Below are 22,409 nucleotides of genomic sequence, written 5' to 3' on the forward strand. Positions count from 1 at the left end.
TTTTTCTGTTTAGATAGAGCACTGGCTGCATCCAGAGTCAGTGGCTGGGAACCAGGACTTCACTCCTAGCAGAGCTCCCATTTGGGCTATTTGGAACCCCTCCCTGCCCCTGCCATGTTTAACTTTTAGCAGTATAGAAGCACATGCAAGTGGCTCTGTCATATGGCAATGAAAAGATGTTGCAGTTACTAACTAGAAAAGCAGTGTTGACAAAAACAGCAATCATGGGCCGCAGCTACCTAATTTTATCCTTGCTGTAGCCGCCAGCAAATCATTTTGCCTCTGTTCCCCCATCTTGATCCAATGCATTTTGCCAATCCTATAGAGCCCAAACGCACATCAGTCCATGCTTATCCCCAGTAGATGTTTTAGCTGGTGTTATTAATTATACTCACTGCACATGCAAGATTTACATGATTTTGTTTTGAATTGACTCATATTTGCTGCTAAGAATTGCATGGACTTTGTAATAGACCTCTGGTGCAAACAAGGGATTATCTATTTCCTTCCTGTTGTGGTGGCTTAAAATAGGCTGTTTCAAGGAACATGCTGCTTGCAAGCCAACTTGTTGGTGCAAAAAGCATTGCCCAGCATCCAGCATTCTGAGATACACCATGTGATTGACTGAATTTAGTCTGAGAATAGTACTAAAAATGAAAATGAACCCCAGAAAATTCAGACTGAAAATGTGAAAACCCAATCAAAGTTTTATAATGGGGGGATTATTCTGCTGTTCTCTGCCTATTAAAGCACAACTATCATAAAAAGCTGCAACTTACAGGGATCCCATCTGCCTCCTTTCAACATTTTTGAACAAAGCTTTCCTTGCCTTTTGTGTTGTGCTTTAGTCACGACTGCCTGAACCTGTAAATGCCCTCAGTAGTCCTTGACAAAGGAACTAGATAGTGCAGCTGACAGTCAGTATGCGCCAGCCACTGAACTTCATTAGGTCCCTTTAAAAATTCCCCACATTACATGACCCTCACAAATCCATTCCCCTGCACTGCTTGCCAACAGGGACAGAAAAAGAGCTGCAGGGCAGGAAGGGGAACACCCAGTAGGAGCTGTAGCTTGTTTTGTTTGTTTCTTGATACAAACAGTTTCTTGGATCTGAGCTTTGCAAATCTGTTCTCTGCTGTCATTCACTTACAGGAACTCACAGTTCATTATTCCAGGGTGAAGGCTGATGCGAGGCAAGGAACATGCCCCATGGGAATGCACGGATTTTGTACTGGGAACAATGAGAGATGCACCAAGCTGTTGCTACCCTGAGCATGATGACTGCAGTGTCCTGATCCTGCTTCATCCATCTGATCCACCTTAGTGCTTTTACGTTGTGCTTGTTTATTTATTTGTGCTGGGCAGCAAACACCCCGATGGCACAGAAAGCCACTGCAACAGTGACTTCACTGGGGAGAGGTTTTGCCCTGGTGGGGTAGCTCCAAGGTTTCCAAAGTGCTCCTGCTGAGGCAAATCAAGCCAATCAGGAAGTCCCCAGAAACCTGGGCTGTGTTCGGTTTGTTGTTTCCACCCTTAGACATTTCCTGCTATTGTTCTTGTCGTTTTCTTTGAGTGTTCGCTGGGCTGGTGGGTGGTGCTGCTACTACCGGCAGGGGAGGCCTCCGGTCCTCTTGGGCACATGGAGAGCTCTGTGCCATTCCTTTCACAGACTCTCAGCACTAGTTTCTGGCATACAAGTGCAGGGAAGGTGGACCTGGGGTGGTAACTGCATCTCAGTGAGCAAAGTGCAGTTCCTCTTCCTGTTGGCTGTGCTCAGCTGGACAAGAATGAAATCATACCATAAAATGATGAATGAATTCCAGCTCAAGACATTGCTTACCACCCCTGGAGAAGGAGAAGGTGGGTAAGTAGGTGGAAGAAGCAAGTCCACAGCATCCTGGGATCTATATAGAGACCTGTGGAAATACTGACTATATGCTAGACATTGATGGCTCTAGTTTTATCTCTGCCACCCAGAGCCTGGCTTTCACTTTCCAAGGGTACAGGATTTCACCTACAAACATCTAACCCCACCATGCCCCTATCGAGAACCAGAGGAGCTATTAACTATCCAGGCTTTCCAGACACAATGCCTGTGTCTCATTTTTTAATTCTCTGAATATCATGATTAATCTTTTATTTCATCAGACACCTCTCACGGGCATCTACCTGCAGTGTGAAGGACAAAAGACCTGGATGCTGCACTCCCTTGGGTGCTGTTCCAGTCTCAACTAGAAATCACAGCAAACCAGTTCCTAGATTGCCCCAGCTGCTCAGGTAATCATGAGCACATCTTTGGATTTCATATACAGTGTTAGACAACTTTCTGTGCTGTGGAGAAACTGTAAGATTGAATTTGTCCTTGGACAGCATCTATAATTCTGCAGAGAGATCCCTGGAAATGTGATGTTATTGCTGAGCTGTAGTGGTGAATGCTACACAGCTGTGTGAATGAAGAAATGAGTGGGGAAAATTGCTTTGATATTACCTGAGGCTCCCTTTTGCAGCCCTTTGTTCCACATTACCTAACATCAGCCAGACCTGAGTCATTGCTATCTGAACCTTCACAGAGCTGGAGTGAAAATAAAAAAAAAGGAGAGCGTGTTTAATAAGGTGACAATGCCTTTCTAGTCCCTCTTACTGGCTCATGAAAACTTGGAATGAAGTACAGTTTTAACTGTGGAATGCTGAAAAGTTTGCCTTGACGTTGTGCTGCATGTTTGTGGTAGGAGTCAGCTGATGACTTCCTGCCTGCGTGGGTCTCAGAGGGGTGAAATTCTTGACCCCAGACTTCCCAAGAGCTGCAGAGCTTCAGAATCAGGATAAAGCAGATATCTGGGCCAATTTGGTTCAGTGGAACAAAAGCCAGCCAGTAGAGTGTCTGTGGAACAGGATGGGTTATAAAAGAGTTACAAATCTTTCTCTTTAAGAAAACTTCTAAAGCCATGCCAGGGTCTGTGTTTTGATGGTTGACCTCAAGCTGACCATTCATCATAGCAGAGAGGTGGCACAGGACTGCCTTTCTAAGGGTAAATGTCCAAGAGGAGAACCTCAAAGCACCTAGCAGTGCGGTAACCCCCTACTTTCTAATAAATTACTTTGCAGTTGGTTCACTGCCCTTCCTGCAGCAAGCTGAAGAAAGCCAAGTGTAGCCTGATGGGCTCCTGGCTGCGATCCCAGGGCTAGCTGGTTATGAGAAACTAGTTCACCTTCTGTGGTTTCAGTGCATCCCATGACTATGACAAACCTCCCTCACATGGGTCGCCTTGACTGTGAAAACCATCTTTATGCCTGGAATGGTGGTATTGAGGGATGGGATAGCAAGGGAAGGTGGTCCATGTCACATCTCTGGAAAAATCTGCTATGTAACTTGAGAAAAGAGGCTAAAGTTTTGCAGGGATTTCCTGAAGTCTAAACGGCTGATTTTGTCTGGTTTTGAGTCTTGCAGTATTCCTAATTCTCAAGGATCCTGGACTGGAGAAAACCTCAGCTGAGTTATGGCAAAACCATGAACATTGTTAGTGTTACCTGTACAACTGACCCCCTTGTCTCCTTTCTGTGCCTACTACATTTTTTATGTTGGTATTTGAACAAGGTGCTCAAATAAAGTAAGTTCTTGTAAGAATGGGTAGTAATAAATGTGAGACCATTGCAAAAATCTCCTCAGGTTTACAGCACTGACAGATCATTTTAATTCAGTTTGTCTAAAACATGAGAACAAGGGCCAAAACTTTACAGATATCCGTAGTAGTGGAGAGGCTGGGACCCATTTTCCAGTTTACTTCATGCAGGCAAGTGTGCACAACCTCAGGACATGAGAATTTAAGAAATTACTGGCCAGTTGCAGGTTGCGGAAGATGTCTGTAGGCGCCATCTGAGATGTACAAAAAAACCTTAGAAGTGGTAAAAGGCGCTCCTGAAAACGGGATGCAGGTACTTTTGAAAGCTTGTCTCCTGCGATATCCATGCCAATTGGTGTACAGTTACAAAGACTCTTCCAGCTTTGTTGTTTGAAGGTACTTCATCTCTGAATGTTTATAGTTGAAGTGATCAGGCAATAGATGAAAGAGCAGTACTCAAAGCCTTGAATTTAAACAAGAGGGATAGACAGGCATCAAACTGTAGGTGTGTATGTAGTTCCAGTGGTCTGAATAGATGAGTACTTGGATGTAAGCACATGTTGAAGTGTATCTCTAACTCAAGCCTTAAAGGGTAATCACATTAATGTGACAGCTCAAAATTAGGAAAATTGTCCCAGTGCTTTGGAATGGACAGACCGAAAATAAAATTAAACTAACAAGGCTGTATTTGAAATACGGCATAGTAACTCGGAGCAACAACAACATTCTGGGTTCTGGAATGCCATTGACTGCATTACAATTACCAACAGACAAGGGCAGCAGGAAGTTCAGGCTGTCAAGATGACTGGCCAAAGGGCTGGCTGGTTAGTCACTAAATGCCAGATGGACACCACCGTCTGAATGATTTCTCCCTTATTTGTAATTGGCCTCAGTTGTGGCTGAGCTCCCTGGCTCTGCGTGCAGTTCTCAGGTCTGCTGTTGGCAGCCCCCTTGGTATACACCCTAGAGGCAGCGTACAAGCTCCTGTCAGCATGACAGTCCCTGAAGGAGCTGTGGGTTTTCTGGTCATGCCCTCCTCTACCAAATTTTGCTTCATTCATGGTGTGAAACGTCCATGGCACCATTTAATTCCACCCTCCTTTACTTTTTTCTTTTTTTTTTTCTCTCCTCGTTTTCATGCCAGCTGTTGTGATCAGTCACAGAGAGACATTTTCTGATATTGGTGTGGAACTGCTGATATTTTCCACCTTATGCTCTTTTACTGGTAAGTAGGACCATTGTAAAGATGCCATTTTGTGCCCAAAACAGACGCCTTTAAGCATCTCTGGCTTCTCCCCCATGATCCAAATCCACACTGAGTGTTTTTGTGGCCTTCTGGCTACAGAACTGTTCTGGTCTCTGCTCATCGCCCCACTGTGTGCCTCCTGCTACGTGTTTGGGACTTGTAGAATCAAGACCAACAGATCCTCCTATAGAAAGTCCTCCTGCATTTATTTGCTTCTGCCTTCTTCAGTGACATGTCATCTTTGGGAAATACCAAAGTCTTGAGGCCAAGAAGTCCTCAAAAAACTCAACTGCTGGGAAACAAGTGAATGACTTTATGCTGAGTTCCAAAAATTCTGCATGGATTGTGTAGAAGACACAAACCCCAATTTAGAAGGTGAAACAGGAGCTGCCTGATTCAGGCTACTTTTGGATAGCTTGACATTTGAACCCAAAAGTGACAGGAGCATGTACTTGCCCTCCTAGAGGTGGTTGTCCCAAAGAGCTCAGTGGTGTTGCAGAGGATGTCTCCTGCCTGGCCCTGCAGCACAAGCACAGCTCTCACCATCATTCTGTCTATGACTGTCTCAGGAGGGTGTCATTGAGACAGAAAGTAGAAACTGTTTTTGAAGGTACCAGGCAGACTGCCTCGCCATTGTTTTCTTGGTGTTACAGTCTGCTGGGAAAGAAAGTAGAGGTGTGTTACTGCTTTTGAACAGGTCAGTACAATTGCAAATGTCAAAATGTCCAGTGTTAAGTAGAAAAAAGATGCAGGACAAAGGAGGAGAATGTTTTTTGCCAACAGCACTCCAGCAAAAGGTGGGAAGAGCTATATTCAGTTTATCATGTCCATGCACATGATGTAGATAACCGTGGATAGATAATTTTCACCCAAAAAATAAGTCTAGCTGTTGGATCTTGTCCAGCCAACCTCTCAGCCAAGAACAAGCAGATGAATACGGTCACTAAATATCCCAGTGAAAGTGGCTGAAGTTGTGCTTTACTCCACATTTGCAGAGGGCTGCTGGTGGGCTGTAGTTCATTATCATGGCTCATCTAAAGCATGGTAAGGTGATGCACTCTGGTAATCTGACTGTGAGTTTGAGCCCTTCTTTTCCTTCTGTTTCCAACTCCTACCCCTGAAATCTGTACTGTAGTAAACACCTTCTTGACAGCAGTGCTCTCAAAAACTGTGGCCAGGGAGACTGAGAGAATACTGCGGACAAATGCAACATTCTCTTACAGGTTGCTGAATATCCAGTGCCTTTTCTCTTTTCTCATTTCCCCTTAGATCTCCCTCATGCTCTTCCCACAAAAAGATTGTGTGGAGTCACACACTCCAGTGTAGGAAATACTTGTTTAGCAGAGTTTTTTCCCCTAGTATGTATAATAGAACAAACCTTCAGACAGACAAGCTAAATATACATCCATGGACCCAGGGAGCACTGCAGAAAGGCACCAAATGCTAAACTTAACTCTTGTGCTCCTGCACCACCTTGTACTATTATTGTATAGTATTATTATGAAGGTCACATACTAGCTTTCTTTTCTGCTTCCCATTCCTGCTGCATACTGTGTGGCTTGCTTTGATAATTGGAAATTGCTCCACAAACTGACTGCCATGGCCCAGGGGACAGAAAAAGGTCTACCACAGCAGCAAAGAATCAAGAAGAGGCATCCAGGTCCAGATAGCAAAAGAAAAAAAGGGAAAATAATAATTAAAAAGTCCCTAACACTGCATGAATAAACAGAATGTTCAAGGCGGGGACTGCGGGAGGAAAAGCTTCTCTGCAGTGTATGAGGCCATCTAGCGAGCTCAGGCATTGTCACAGCTCAACTTTTTCCATGGTATTTTGTCCTGCTTGTCCCCCACAGGACACTTCACAAGCCAGCTACCAGCCAGGTATGCACACAGATACTTCAACAGTATCCTTCACTGCAAGGTGAATGGAGAAAAACCTTTGTGGGAGAGGAGAGAGTGACAACAGAAAGGGAATGACTGATGCCAGGGAGTGTGGCATGCTGGGTTTTTATGGGAAGTCAGAAATCCAGCTACACTGGCAGTGGAAGGGCAATGTGGTGTGCAAGTTTTCACCGAATCCCGTCCTCAGCTGCACAGCTGGGGATGATAAGGGGAGCTGCTCTGCCAGCAGGCACCGCAGCAACTGCGTTGGTGAGAAAACCTTGTCAGGAACCGTGAGCTATAGGCTGCTTAGTATTATGTGGTGTCTTCCCTGACAAAAAACTGCTGAGAGGCAAGGAAATGTGTACGTGATGTGCTAAAATAATTTCAAGTTCTCAGAGAACTGACGCTCCTATTTTATGTGATACTGGACTGGCAGTCTGGGAAGGGAAACGGCTGCAATGCAAAGCATGATACCTACCAAGTCCTATCACGGTGCTTTGCCTCCGAGCAGACCAGAGTGGCTGCCTGGGGATGAACACATGACCAGCTGCACTGCCCATCCACTCCTCTGCATCTCAGAGGCTGCCAGGTTATGAGAGCAACAACAAATACCTGGGATTTTTGATAGTTTTTTGTGGCTGCTCAGAGAGCCCTTGAACATACCTGAACCTACGTCTGACTCCAAAACCCATACCAGTGTTACACTATCCTGGTACAAACTGTGCTTGTTCAACCTGGGGTACAATGCTGGAGAATGTGAGTACAGGATGGTATTTTGACATTCCAGGTGCCAGCATGTGATTCCTGCCTGTGCAGTGAGGTGTTCCACTTTTAGCCTAGGCATAAGAGTTTATAGCAAATTTGTCCTGTTGCATTAGCAGTACCTCAGAAAACTGGAAGGAAAAGGTTGGAAGACCCTCACCTAGTAAACACTGGTTTAATCTCATCAAATTCTGGGAGCCAGGTGAGCAGATGATCCACCAGTTTTTCTGTCTTCAGCTGACTGAATGCATTCACTTTCTCATCTCTTGAAAAATTGTTTGACCTGCCTGGACCTTCCTCAAGGGAGAACTCTTCATGTTCACCAGCCTGTCTCTGGAACAGCTATGAATCTGGAGCTTGGTAATTCTAATAATGATAAACTGTTCCACATTCTCCTGTATTGTCACTGAAGCCTTGATCTGCAAGTTTTAGGACACCAAATTAATTCGAAGTGCGAAATTATTAGTCCCAGTGAAAATAAGTGTGCACATCTGGAAACATTTGCTATTTCATTAAGTGTGTATGTGTCCACGTAGGCTATAGACAGGAGAAACAAAATATAATTAACTTTGTAGCTGCGCAGCCCAGTAAATACAGTAGCACTATTGCTAGTAACAGATTCCAAGCTTTGTAATAGCTTTGCAAGGACTTTAGGACTTGACATGGTCCCTCTGGAAGTGACCCCTTTGTCTTCTGCACGTCCATGAAATTGTATGGTGTAGCTACGATCTACAGACAGCAGTGCCAAGCAGTTTGTTCTGTAGAAGGAAATGCGTATGACCCCACTATAGTCATTCCCTGCAGAGGAAGACAGGCTTGTTGCCACAGCTGAAGCTTAGAAAGAGGGATACAGGGAACTGTAAGGAGGATGATGGGGTGGGATGATGAGACAGGGCAATGAGCAAATTCACAATCATCATATAAAGACATAGAGCAGGATAAAACTGCCCTAGGAGTAGCAAGGAGACCAAAGAATAAGCATCAAAAGAAGTATGGCCAGCAGGCCAAGGGAGCTGACTCCGCCCCTCCCCACCTGAGCACTGCATCCAGCTCTGTGGGCTGCAGCATCAGAAGGATGTGTACCTGCTGGAGCAAGTGCACTGCAGAACCACAGAAATCATCAGCGGGATGGAACACCAGTCCTATGAGGAAAAGCTGACAAAGTTGTTCAGCATGGAAAAGAGAAGGCTCTACGGAGACCTTGCCTTCTAGTTCCTAAAGGAGGTTTGTAAGAAAGATGGGGACAGACTTTTTTTTTAAAGTCAGGCTCATATCCATAGGACAGGGGGCAAACTAAAAGAGGGTAGATTTAACATACATATAAGGAAGAATTTTTTTTATGGTGTGGGTAGAGAGAAACTGGAATAGATTTCCAAGAGCATCTGTGGATGCCTCATCATTCTAAGTGTTCAAAGCCAGGTTGGATGGAGCTCTGAGCAACCTGACCTAAGTTGAAGACATCACTGTTTATTGCTGGGGGGTTTGGACTGGATGACTTTTAAACCCGAACTATTCTGTGCTTCCATGATTCTATCTAACAAAAGTAATATATATATAGCATATTTGACATGGAATTACAGACCCATGAAGAAAGACAAAGGTATAAAGGGTGTCAGAAAGAAAATAAGAATTGCTTCAATAGACTCCAAATTGAGGAGAAGAAAACCACCAATATCTACATCACATTCCCCCTGGAAAAGGGAAGACACCCTCACAATCAGCATAATATTTACCTTGATGAAGAGTTGGAGATGCTCATGACTTTACATATATTTTAACTGTGTCTGGGATGGATCCAAAGAGGTTGTGGAAGAGTAAGAACAGAAAGAGGGGCAGGTACTACGAAGACATAAGACTTGTAACTATTACTCTGCAGACTTATAATGTAATACAGTTCCTTTTTCTCCTCCTGTAATATTTGGCTGATATTAGAAACTAGTCAGCTGTTAGATTGGTAAGATTTCGTTTACCTTAACAACAAAGTTTTGGATTTGCATAAAAAGTCTCCTTATTTTTCATCTACACAATTAATTGAGTGCAACTTCATGACATTGTAGATGGGAGATGGATGCTAGCTATTTCCCAGCTCAGTGCTTTGTGCACTGAGTGTCTTTCTTGTGGTGCTGGTTTTTTGTGGGGTTTTTTTGGTTTGTTTGGGTTTTTTTGGGGTTTTTTTTTGGTTTTTTTTGTTTTGGTTTGTTTTGGTTTTTTTTGTTTAGGTTTTTTTTTGGGTTTTTTTGTTTGTTTGGTTTGGTTTGTTTGTTTTGTTTTGTTTTCCTTTTCTTTGATCAGATGGGCTTTGGGCAGAATATTCAGGAGAGTCTATTTTCAAGGGCTAATTTCTCCACAGCTATTTTAAGGACGGAAATAATTTTCTAGGCCCCAGATTGAAATTTGTTTTAAAAAATTCCCAAATGCTGTAACAATACAACAGTATGTTGAGTTTAATGTTACTGAATGTGACAGCACACATTATTTCAGCCTACAGGAGAAAGACCAGACCACTCTGAAATGCCACTTTTGGATCAACACTGGGCTGGTGTTGATCTAGGTCTAAACCAGAAGACTAGGGAATAGATGCCGGACAGTGCTAGAGGGGAGGGGAGGAGGAAACTAGTGGGTAGTGCCTAAAAAAATAGAAAGTTTTTCAGGAGAGAAGCAAAATACAGCTTTTTAGCTAAAGTTCACTTAAAAATACTTGTTTTTCTTAATAGATTCTGGTCTTTTAAAGTAATGCTTCCCTGCATTTTCACTTCCAAAATGACCGTAATTTTTTAGAAAAACAAGGTATTTTGAAACTGCAAAGTTAAGTGTTAAAATATAACATCTCTGCATTAGAAAAAAGTCTGTATTTTTCTGTCCATTGAATTCAGCAGATGATTTTGCTCTACCCATTTTCATATTGTGGAAAACAATGTCTTGGCTTGAGTTAAAGTTCTCATTTCCTGCTCCTTACAGCGCCCTCAGTCTAGGAAGCATGTTACACAGATGTGAGATTTTCAGGTACACCAACTCATACAAAAAGGCTACGTCACTCTATAAAATATCAGACCAATATTTCAAAAACCTAAGGCAGCATGTGAAGGCATCAGAAATTTCTTATGGAGGTTTTCCTCACTTAGAGATTCGCTGTTATATCCTTGTAATTATGGTAGTATTTGTTACTTTAAAGCAACTTTCTAGCGCTGCATGTTGTATTCAAACATTTCTAGTCTTGCATTCTAGTATACAAAAGAATGTATCTTTTGTAGCATTGCCAGTCTTTGGATTATCTCAGTAGAGGATGGATATATTTTCTCCCAAGCTTAAAGACTAAAAACTATGATCTAACAGTAATATTATTTGCATGTAAATAAAATCCAGATTTTTTTCTCAAAATAATTTTATTCCTCTTCCACTTTTTTATTTTTTTCACTCTGAAGGTTTTATTGCTTAAAATCTTCCAGGCAATCTGTCAGTTCCTTAAGCAGAAAAATGTTTCCTGCTTCTTTGGGAGTCTGAATGGCCACAATTACTGAATATAACTCTCTGGGATACTGTTATCATATACATATAATATTAGCCACCAGTGGATGGACACACATGCAAATAAAAAGTTGGTGGCAGATTTTAGGAATACAGACCTCTCTGGTATTGCTACTGTAATTTTAAGAAAATTATTTTTTATTCTAGATAAAGATGCCTTCTTAATACTTTTCTTGCTAGTATTCATTGTAAGATAAATAAATGTAAGCCACCTTGCTATCACACCAGAAACAAAGGATGCATAAAATGTGGTCTTTGGGACTGTATATTTGCAGTATTAAAAAAATTAATCTATTCAAAGTTTTCTCCTGCAGTCCATGCATACATCAGCTTTTGCCTGGCAAAGAAGACATTTTCCTTTAAAATATGGCAAAAAGAGAAAGCCCGTGGTTTCACTTTCCATTGGTTACATCCACTGAACTTCTTTCTCTGAAGCACCTCTTTGTGAATACTTTGGAAATATGAAAATATAAATTACTTGATAATCTAATGGCATCTTCTGTAATCTTAGTGAGATGTCAGCTATCAAATTAAGAGAAGACACTACGCCCTCACCCTGCAATGCAGGTGAATATGCGTGACAAAGTCAGTAGATCTTTCTTTGCTATCCAGCTAGCAGATCATCCTTGTGACTTCTGCAAGTTACAAAACTAGAACATTTCCTCTGAGTGTGGCATCAGGATAACCTCACCTGGGATGACTTCTGACACGATGCCATGGAAAATACAACGAAAATGGCAATTTTTGCCTATGTTGTACTTCCAGTTCTCACCTACATCTCCTTGGTTTAAAAAAAGCTAGACAGGTCATACATTGGTATCCTATGGCAAGAAGGAGCCTTTTAACAGCTCCCATCAAAGCTAATCACACAACCTGAAGTATGACAATGACCCTTCCAGCTGTAAATGTTACAATAGGGAAGAAACTGTTCCAGATGTGGAGTTAGCCTATGAGCTGGCAATCTGTGCCTTCTGTGTGTTAACTCTCCTGTGGTCACAGTCATCTAGGAGACAGCCCCGGACTCTGAGGGACAAGAGCAGGGGAAATGATGCCCAGCAGGCATAAAGCTCGTGTTAAGACATAGACATTAAGAAGAAAGTTATAGTGGTGATGTGAAACCCTAGCCTACTGCAGGGCTGGTGCACTGTGGGGTTGTGGTGATTCCCCAGAGGATGGAAGGAAATGTTTATTAATGAGAAATTTAAAGGGATACATTGAATACAACACATTTCTAGATGGCTGCCAAAATGAGCTCTGCTGAACACATTTCAGTGCAATGTTTCTTGATATTCTGGTTCCTGATTTCCACCAGATTTTTGTCTTGAATATAGTCACACTATTTTTAAAAGAGGATATAGCCCAGTGCGATTCTGGATAGCTTAAGGAAGCACCTTAATACAGTTAATTTTAGTTGTGAATTACTCACGTTGTTTTGGCTCATTAAAAACATTTTTAATTAAGGAATGCATTTAAAATATGTTTAAGCCTGGCAGAAACCTGTGCTGACGTTGCCTCTTGACCATGTGCAGCACACCATGCTGGTGCGGTCTTTGCCGGCTGCCAGGCAGTCGGGTATGTCAGCAGGGCACTGCACTCTCCCTCAGGGCAGGAGCAGCAGTGTTTTTTGGTGAGTCTGGATGCTCAGAACATCACTGCAGCCTTTCCCACGCCGTACTGACCGGTAGCTGACCTGTGTGTCCCACATCCAAAAATAGATGCAGTATACAACCTCTTTCTAGCTGAGGAAGTGAGGGATGTAAAAGTACTTTTCTGTGGTAAAATAGAGCCTTCCCAGGGATAATTCCTAATGGTTGTAAACAGCTGTCCAGTCTGCGGGGTGGGATCTTGACACTATTCCATGAAAATTTGGTTAAATAAGCCCCAGTACTTTAGTTAACTATTTCTATTTTGGTGCTCCAGTCAGGTTCTAGTCTCCAGTATTAAAACCAAAAAAATTAAAAAATCATGCAAAAAGCATATATTTTGACATTATGATTACATTTCCATTGGGAAGCAGTCGGGCTGATGCTGGCCCTGTCTACATGTCCTCAGAAGGGGCTGTACTGAGAAACCCTCATGCTCTAGGATTTTGTTATTCTCAACTTAAAATGAGCAGTGATGGAGGGTGACGTGTTTAGGCAGAAAACCACTATGCAGAAATAAACAAAGACATGTAAGAGGGAGTCAGGCAGTGGTACTCAAAGGAGAGGTGACCTGATAGCATTTAGGACAGGAGCCTCTAGAGAAGGCCAGAACAATCCCACCACAGTAAATGCCCATTGCCATTCTTGGTTTCCCTGTTGGCTTGCAGACTGTGGGACACAACCCTGTAAAGCAGCACCTCCTCTTTTCACATTTGGGACACCACACATTCTCCTCATACTTAACATGAAACATGTCAGGAGAGCTATTCTGTGTTCTGCTTTTGAGACAGGACAGAACAGGAAGCAGAAGTCGTTGCTGAAGACCAACCCGATGAAGAAGACTTCTCTGGAGGGAAGAAGCCTTGCCATGCTTGAGTGGCTGCTGGGTGGTCCTGTGTTCTGCTGGAGACAACAGCACTATCACGGCACAAAGTCGAGCATGCCAAACACATGTTTGGGAACTGGAAGGCAGCCTAGTGAGAGGATGAATAAGGGCAAGAAGGAACAGGAGTAGAGAAGGCATTTCCACACCTCCATGCTGCAATTGATGATTGCTGGGAACAATCAGAACTACACTATTGCTAAAAGGAGATGGAACAGATCAGCTGAGAGGCACCATGGTCCCTGGCCATGGTGACCAGCAACAGCAGGGAGAGGGTGGGACTCCCCCCAGCTCCAGGACTGACACCTCCTGGGTCCTTTTCCATGAGGTGGCTGTCCTGTCTGTAGCAGTGAGAGGCCCTGGGGCAGGACCACCTGCTGCTGCACATGTAGAGGATGGGTATCAGCGGGGTGCTGCGGCATGGCTGCTGTGACAGCACGATGGAGGATGAAGGAATGGAACAACAGCTTGTCTGTGACAAGATTAGTGATATCTTAGGTTAGGAAAGTAGCTTAATAAATTCCCTGTTGCCTTGGATGTTTAGCAAGCTGTATCAATAGCAGAGATTGTAAAATGCTTTTGGCAATTCTTAGCAGAAATCTGGAAGATACGAAATGAAGAGATACAACAAACCACTGAAGGGAACTGCAATAGTCTTTAGACACATTTGTATGGAGCAACTGCTGTGACAGAAAATATATATATTTGATTCTCCTTGCAGATGCAATGTGAAAAATAAATGTTAAACAATTATGAAGCATTTGTATGCAGTATTGAACAGTTATTTTGTTTCACTTGGGGAATGATGTTTTATTTCCCTGACCATAGATTATTTTTCTGTCTTTGTTTAGAAATACATACCATTTTGACATTTGTGGGGGGTTAAAGGGCACTGGGAAATTATGGCATATGGTTGATGATTTCCCTGAGAATTATTACTGCTTTGGAAAACACTGACTTAATTAAATGCAAAATGTTTATGGGAATTTATCTATTTCATTATAATCTGACAGGAAATTATCTCAATATTTTGTTTCCATGAAGCAGAAACATTTGCTTTTTACTTTACCATTTAACAGATAAAAACAGATAAAAGTGTTCCAGTGTCTGTGTTGAGAATGTTTTAGTCTTATCAAAATAAATGTTTCCAGGAGGTCAGACAAATAATATTAATTCCTCTATTTCACAATAATTTTGAAAAACTTATTTTTTTTCTCTGTATTTGAGGCGGTGTTGAAGTTTCAAAGTCTCAGAATTTTGTCTAAGATAGAAGTTTCTAGTTATGAGCCATTCAAGTCATCACTTTATGCTACAGGTTCTTTTATAGCTTCAGCTTCTCATAATCTTTTTCTCTAAGATGCACAGAGTCTAAAATTTATGCCTTCTCTTTCTCTTCACAGATGTCTATTCTAACTCTAATGACAAAGCATGAAAATCCAGAGTCTATTTCAGACTAGTGAAACAAGTAAAATTATTTGGAGAGCAAAACTGAAACTCTGAATACAAACCAGAAGATACATTTATGCCTTCAAATAAGAGCTCTGAAACAAGTAACTCCAACACAGAAATATTTTGCTAGCTAGTGAGAAGAGGGGGAGTGGAAAGAAAACTCCACCATCATTTCAAGCAGCTGTACTGGGAGCTGTCTGGCTGCTTTGCACTGGTAGTCCATCCAGTTCTGTGCCTGGCATTAGCTGTTTCTAGATATTTCATGGAAACAGACCAAAAATTCAGTGTTGGCTTACATATAGGAAAGTTTCTTCCTTACCTAAAATGCAGGAAGCTGGCTTTGTTCTACACTGTAAGAGCCAACAGCCTGTCCCAAGCACTAATTTAGTCTGTTAATCCCTGGAGACTCTACCTTGTATTTTCCAAAATACACCACTGTACGAGTTTACAAGTGCAACAAGATGACTGATCATAATGCAAAAAAATTGGGGTTCCCCTATACCCACATTTTGAATGTCCTGGTTTTGGTTTTACAATCTGTCATTTTCTCTAGTGAAAAGCAGTTCCTGATTTCACTTCTCTGTTTCATTTCCATATATACCTGGCACTTCTCTTCTCCAAGAGGATTAGAGAAACAGAAAACAGTGCAGCTCTCCCTCTTACATCAAGTATCTCAACAAACTGGTCAAGCTTCATCCTGAAATTGTCCAGGAACAGAGATCCCCTGTGGCAATTGACAATCTACTCCAGTGCTTCAACATGCTCACTCTTGAATAAGGTCTGCAGGAAAAACACTTGATTATCTTCTTAAAGGTCTGGTCTTCTGGCATTTTAATCTCACTTCTCTTGTGTTTGGAATTTATTTCCGTCATCTTTATAGCTACTTTCAAACTAGTCAAAGATATTATCATGTCCCTGTTCAACTTCCTTTCCCTAAAATAGTTTTCTTTTGCAAGTTATGGGTCTTTGTTATCAGAAAGAGGGAGAAAAGTCTATGACTGGCTGGGAGCAGGTGCTGAACCCCAGTGGCCCAGGAGAAGGGGTCCAGGCAGGTCCTTGGTTACAGATTGTGTTGGCTGAACCAGCATTGCTCCTGGTGACTGTCTCTGACCTCATCTCACATACTTGAAATGAGGGACCCTCCATGGCCTCTCCAGTGTTTCACTGTCCTGATCACTAGAAAGATTTCCCTAATGAATTTCCATTGCCAATACTTAATTTCAGTCGTTGTTGTCCCTTCTACCGTGAACACAAAGAACCCCTTATTCTGCTCCATTGCAACGGCTGATGAAGTGTTTGAAGACCTACTCTCTGCATTAGACTGAGCACTCTTTCCTTGTAGACCATGCCCTCAACCACTTCCATCTTCTCCTCCTGATTTTCTGGTAGTCTGAACCGTACTCCCAGTGCAATTGTACTTTCAACTGCATATTAATCCAAGCGAGACCTTACTAATGATCAGCAGAGTACTCTTTTATGTTTCATTACCTACATACCAAAGTGTCTTTTCAGCACAAAATCCTTGACTCATGTCCAGCTTCTTATTCAACCTAATTCCCACGTGTTTTTGAGAGAACTGGGCGGACTGCCATAGCCCACCCTGTCTCCATGGTTGGCTATGCCTGCCCAAAGGTAAAACTTTACATTTTCCTTCTATTGCATTTTCAAGATCACCTCTGATTTGCAATTACCATGCTGTTCTTCACCATGTGCCCCCAGGTTTGATGCTGTCTTCAAGTTTAATAAACAGGGCATCTACTCACAAACCTTCTCATCGCCTGAGTGTTATGAGAAGATGAAATGGTATATGAACCAGCCTAGAGTCCATCAAAACTTTTCCCTTCAATTTTGTCTGAACTGTTTCTTACCAATATTGCATGTGTCTTAAACAAGTTTTGTCCAAATCATATTTCTACTACTGGATTATAAAAGTATCAGAGTCTCCTTACTGTTAAGGTAAACGGCATCCGCAATTGACATGGTTTGCTAGGTGCCTGTCAAAGAAGCTGGGTATCCTGGCAGGCCTTATTTGATCAATTCAAGCTGTTTATATATAGTCACTATGCGTTCCCCTAGACAACCCCATGTACTCCTCTAAGGAATGAAATAAGGTTGGTATCCCCTAACTCCTCTTTTCCCTGCCCCCTTGGTAAAGTTAAGAATGACATTTGCTTTTCCTATGAAAGTCTTTTTTCAAGATCTCAATGGGACAAGATTCTGAGATGGTTTCAGCCAGATGTCCAGTTTGGGGATGGAACTCACCATGCTCAGATGATCTGAAACCAGTCTGATTGGCCTCAGTACTCTTCAACTTGTTTTTCCTGATTCTGCTCCAGTCTGTACCTGGTGCAACTGCACTTCTTGCCCAACTGCAGGACACCTTTTCAGTGAAGACTGAAGAGCAAAACAAGACTCTTATCTCAGTGTCATCTACCATCTTTCCTCTCTGTAGAACAGGAGATTAGCATTTTCCTTTGTTTTCTCTCTACCTGTAACACTACCACAGAATAATTTCCTATTACGGTATGGAGCATATTATGCCTCTTCCTTTTTTGGCTTTTATCCTCACCTGCTTTTGCAACTCTTTCAAGTCATGCTTAGCAATCTGAACTAATTTCCATTTTCTGTGACCTTTTGTCTTTGCTTAATGCCAAGGAAAAGCCAGTGATTTAGTGCAGTGAGTCTGGTCCAATACTGCCTATCTTTCCTCTGTGTCAGTTTGTGCTTTTATGGTAATTTTTATGGTTTGCTGTGATTTCTAGTTGAGACTGGAACAGCACCCAAGGGAGTGCAGCATCCAGGTCTTTTGTCCTTCACACTGCAGGTAGATGCCCGTGAGAGGTGTCTGATGAAATAAAAGATTAATCATGATATTCAGAGAATTAAAAAATGAGACACAGGCATTGTGTCTGGAAAGCCTGGATAGTTAATAGCTCCTCTGGTTCTTGATAGGGGCATGGTGGGGTTAGATGTTTGTAGGTGAAATCCTGTACCCCTGGAAAGTGAAAGCCAGGCTCTGGGTGGCAGAGATAAAACTAGAGCCATCAATGTCTAGCATATAGTCAGTATTTCCACAGGTCTGTGTAACTCGTCTATGCATCAAAGCTTTCAGCTATGAAATGTTGGATTTACTGAAATCTGCCTACCCCAAATGCATTATTTTAAATTTATTTTTCCATTTGTAAGTCACAGACTTTGTAATTTCATGGTCATCCTAGTGGATCCCTAACCTTTATATTTTGTGGGGTCTCCCTACAAACTAACCACTCCGCAGAAATTCCTCGTTCTGAATAGTTGGCTGGAAGAGATATTCATGCTCCAAAGATTTGCTTCCATGTGTAGGGTGAGGTTAAGATGATTAATACTCTTTTTAAAATAAGCATAGTTTTTTAATGACTTTCTCTTCTTGCAGGTGTATCTTCCACTGGACTTGTCAGGCTATGTTACTATTTAAATGAATTTGAGAGTAGCAACTGAGTCTTAGATTTTTTTCCAGTATCGTTAGGATAACCTAGATGCTTTTGGTTAGGAGAAAATTAATATGCAAAAGCTATTCTTCTCTCAGTCAAATCACAGCCTCCTTTTAGATAAGCAAACAGAGAAGCTACAAGAATGCTAATCAATGTGGGACACAAAGAACAAAGACTTTCTCTCTCTTCTGCAAATCTACCCTCCCACTTAATTAAAAAATAGTCTTCCTAGGAGGATAATGAGGAAAAAAGGGGAGCAGGGAGCAGAAGTAGTGTGTAGCAGAGGAGAACTTGTGCTGAAACAGAATGTATTATTTTGACACTTCCAGATTCCTTCTGTAATTAAAGAATCACCCCATCACCCTGTGACCTGTATTTTCTGGATTAATAGGACTGACCTGTGTAGTCCAACCCTCTCCAGCCATGCTCACACAGGCTGAGCAATGCCTGAAGACCATCAAGGCCTGTGCTCAGTGAGCATGGCACAGCTGACACGAGTCCACAAACCACCAAGTAAAACTCCTATGTGCGGGTTTGTAAATCCTCCCATTTGCGACCCCTGGGATGAAAGGAGGCAAAGAAACAAGGGCTAAAGCCTGGAAAGTTTCTTGCATTCCCCAGCTCCCTCTCTGCTGGAGTGGCAAGAGCATTCCTGTCTGCTGCCCCAGAGAGAATCAGGTAGTGAGGAATGGCGGAACCACACCACTGATGAGTGCAGAGGAAAAGGAGGGTTTCATCATGGAGCCATGTCACATTGCTGTCCAGAGTTAAAAGGAAATTTGGTGACAAAAGAGGAGAGTGATAACCCAAATGTTGCCTGTAGACCTGGCTGCCTGCCTTGAAGACAGTCTGTACAGCAGGTCACTTTACTGGGATGTGACAGGAGAGGAATCTGCAAAAAAATTGTTGTTTCCCAGAAACCCTTTGCCATATTGAAGAAGCTACCAAACTCTTAAAAATGTAACAATTAAATAAAACAGAAACTAGAGGTTTGGCAGTAGGGGAAAAGATGGATATGAATAGCATTTAAGAGAGAGAAAGCTGTGGGAACTGTTAAACTCTAGCAACTTTAATACCAAAGACTGCTTTAAATCCTTACAATTCATCCTGTAATCAAAGTCCACCTAACTGCAGCAAAAAAGGGAATGCCTCTCTGTTGGTTCCCCCTCCTAGGTGCTGGGGAGAAAGAGGGACAATTAATATTTTATCACCAAATGAATAACTGGTGCATGGTCCTTAGGCTAATATTTCTCACAAACAATATACACTGTATGACATGAGAAGTACAGCTAAGCCCTGCAAAGGAGCTACTTTATTAAAAGTAAATTCTTAACAGAACAGCAATGAGAGCTGCTGGAGTACTTTTGGTGATTTTGAAGGCGATGTTTTATAACTTCACCTTGATTCTCCATGGGAAGCTATTTTCTCTGCCTGCCAAGGTTTTCCAGTTCTTTATCAAAGTTTTCATCCAGCAAAATCTGGACTCCCGTTCTCCAGGAAAAGCCAGAGAAAATGGATTTTCCAAAACCTTCACTATGCAAACCCTCTCAGAATAGGCTCACAAACACATGATTCAGCATCCCTGGGGCAAACAGACACATTAACACGCTTTGTACACTCTGGGCTATTTCCCAGCTAGCATTCCTCCCAGGGTAGACACAAAACACCATTATTTGTTTTGAAGACACTTTCCTGTGAAGGAAAGAAAATCGTTCAAAGAATTACTTAAGATTGGACCATGCTCAAAAGACACGTGGTTCAGATGAAAAATATCATTCCTTCAGAAATATTCAGCTCTGCAAATTGTTCTCAGTACATAGAACAGCATGAACTTGTCACCAGTAAAATCGTAAAACGAGACAATTAAGTAAAACCAAGATGTTCCATGTTCTATTTTAGTGGTCGAGTTACAATCAGGAAAAGCTTCCATTACCAAAAAAATCAGATTAATCCAACATAGATTGTATTATGGTTAATTTGTCCCAAATATCTAGGGGCAAAAATCTGTGTATTACTGGCTACTACAGCTTCTGAGAATCTCTCTATATAATTTCTGTGCCAAAAAAAGTCACATATTTAATTTTTGAAAGAAAAATTTCAGATATCCATAATATATGTTGCTTCCATAATGATTATTTTTTGAATGAAGGTTATTCCTATTTAGAGAAAGGAGTTTGAAAGCCCACTTGCAACCCATTTTCAGCTTTGTTCATGCACAGTACTTTCAGATATCTATATAATCTAACAAAGCAACAAGCAGTTCAGTCAGAGATTACTAAACGCAATTTACCTCTTCCCTAATCAAACATTAGCTATCAATATTTCTTTCCCTTATTGCACTGAATCCTTTCCAGCTCAGCAGTAGGTAAAGCAAAGACTAATGAGGAAGGAATCACCTTTCAGAAATGCTGGGTCATTGCATTAGGTTTTTCAAATGTCTTCTCTTTTGGGAGATGAGGTGGCTCAGCAAGGGCCGCTAAGATGGAAAAATATCAATGTATTACTCATCTTATTCAAGCTGCCAGTATGATGCAGTCTGTACTGATGCAGTAAGTGGTAAGACAAGCCACCTAATGAAGCTGTGAAATGATTAAATACCACCACTCTTAACAGGAAAAAAGACATTTTCAGGATAGGTAATTTTACAGCTTTGCCCTACAGACACTTCAGATGGCAAAATAAGCACTGGAAATAAGGAAGGAATATCAGACACCCTACTTTGCTTGAGTCATCATGTTTCACAGTCATTGTTGATCTGTTAGTCAAAAGAAAAGCCGTATTATCTTGTTTGCAATTGAGGCAAGTCAAGAACAGCTCCACTGAGGCAAGCAAGTTTGTGATTTAACTGTGAAAACCCAACAGCACTCCAGTGCCACATAAAGCCAACCTGGTACCCAAGGGATGGCTGCTGGTGTTTGGTGGAGGGCCTGATAATGCACAGCTCCACCAAGGAGCCACCTGTAAGAGTCATCCTGTTCATTAAATGTCTTCATTTGTCACACGCCCCATTTAAGCAGGAGTTTTCACTTCCCAAGGACCACAGTGCATTCCCCTGGCCTCCATTTGCACTCAAGAGGGAGAAACTGTGCCTGTTCCATTCTCCTTCTTTGAAATGCCTGAGGAGTGAAACAACTGCCTACAAAATGCAGTGCAATAGAAGCCTTGCAAAAAGTAACGTGTAGTAGCTTATACTGCAGCAAAAAATCTGTTTGGTCCTGGGATCCATGGTAGCCTTGGACACCGTACGCCAGGACATCAGGATGCGGCTCTCTCATGTGTGCTGCTAATTGTTTGCAGGTATCAAAACTTTTGCCAGCTATTACGTTCCCATTCTGAAGACGGGAAAAAGTTGAGGCATGGATGAAGAATTTACATGGTGGACAACAGTCTGATTTGGTAGTGTTTTCTGTTCATGTACTGTAAATTTTAAATAAGAGCATTTAATGGACCAGCGTAACACAGAGTGCTTACACGTGTGGTTTTGTATTGCCTTAGGTGGCATCATTTTGATTATACCAATCCCTGACAATTGAAGGTCTCTGGGTAGAAACAATGTATTACAAACATTAAGAAAAAAAAATAGCTGGTAAGAAGAACACAAATTCTCAAAACTGGTTTGTGTGAAGCAGACTTCAATTACTGGAACCTGTTTTTAATTCATCCTTCCAGGGAAATCTATACTGTTTTCAGCTGTCCAGACCAAGCTGGACTCTTTACCTGACCTTTGATGCTACATACGCATGAAAGAACCTCCCTGGTAGCCTCAACAGGGCTAGGAAAACAGGATGATTTTTCTGTGACATAGCTTCAATATGATTGATGATTTGCATTTGTAAAGCTGATTTCAAGTAGCAAGGAGCAGAGAATTACATGGGGGTTCTGAAAGTAGGATGGCTGCTCCTGAAATTACTTGTCTAAAAGATGATA

At 41.9% G+C, this 22,409-nt stretch overlaps 1 protein-coding gene across 7 annotated transcripts in view; it reads right to left on the reverse strand.

Annotated features, from left to right (window-relative positions):
- PALM2AKAP2 (PALM2 and AKAP2 fusion) overlaps window positions 1-22,409 on the reverse strand; it is a 265,964-nt gene that overhangs the window by 168,183 nt on the left and 75,372 nt on the right. Inside the window, exon 1 of one of the 7 annotated variants that reach the window (XM_032097540.1) lies at window positions 11,787-11,812. The exons of the other annotated variants lie outside the window; for them this stretch is intronic. The gene's annotated coding sequence lies outside the window, so the exon portion shown is untranslated. Of the gene's footprint in view, window positions 1-11,786; window positions 11,813-22,409 lie in introns of those variants that run through there. 7 annotated transcript variants of the gene reach the window in all.

Source organism: Corvus moneduloides, chromosome Z (assembly GCF_009650955.1).
Source record: "Corvus moneduloides isolate bCorMon1 chromosome Z, bCorMon1.pri, whole genome shotgun sequence".
NCBI lineage: Eukaryota > Metazoa > Chordata > Aves > Passeriformes > Corvidae > Corvus > Corvus moneduloides.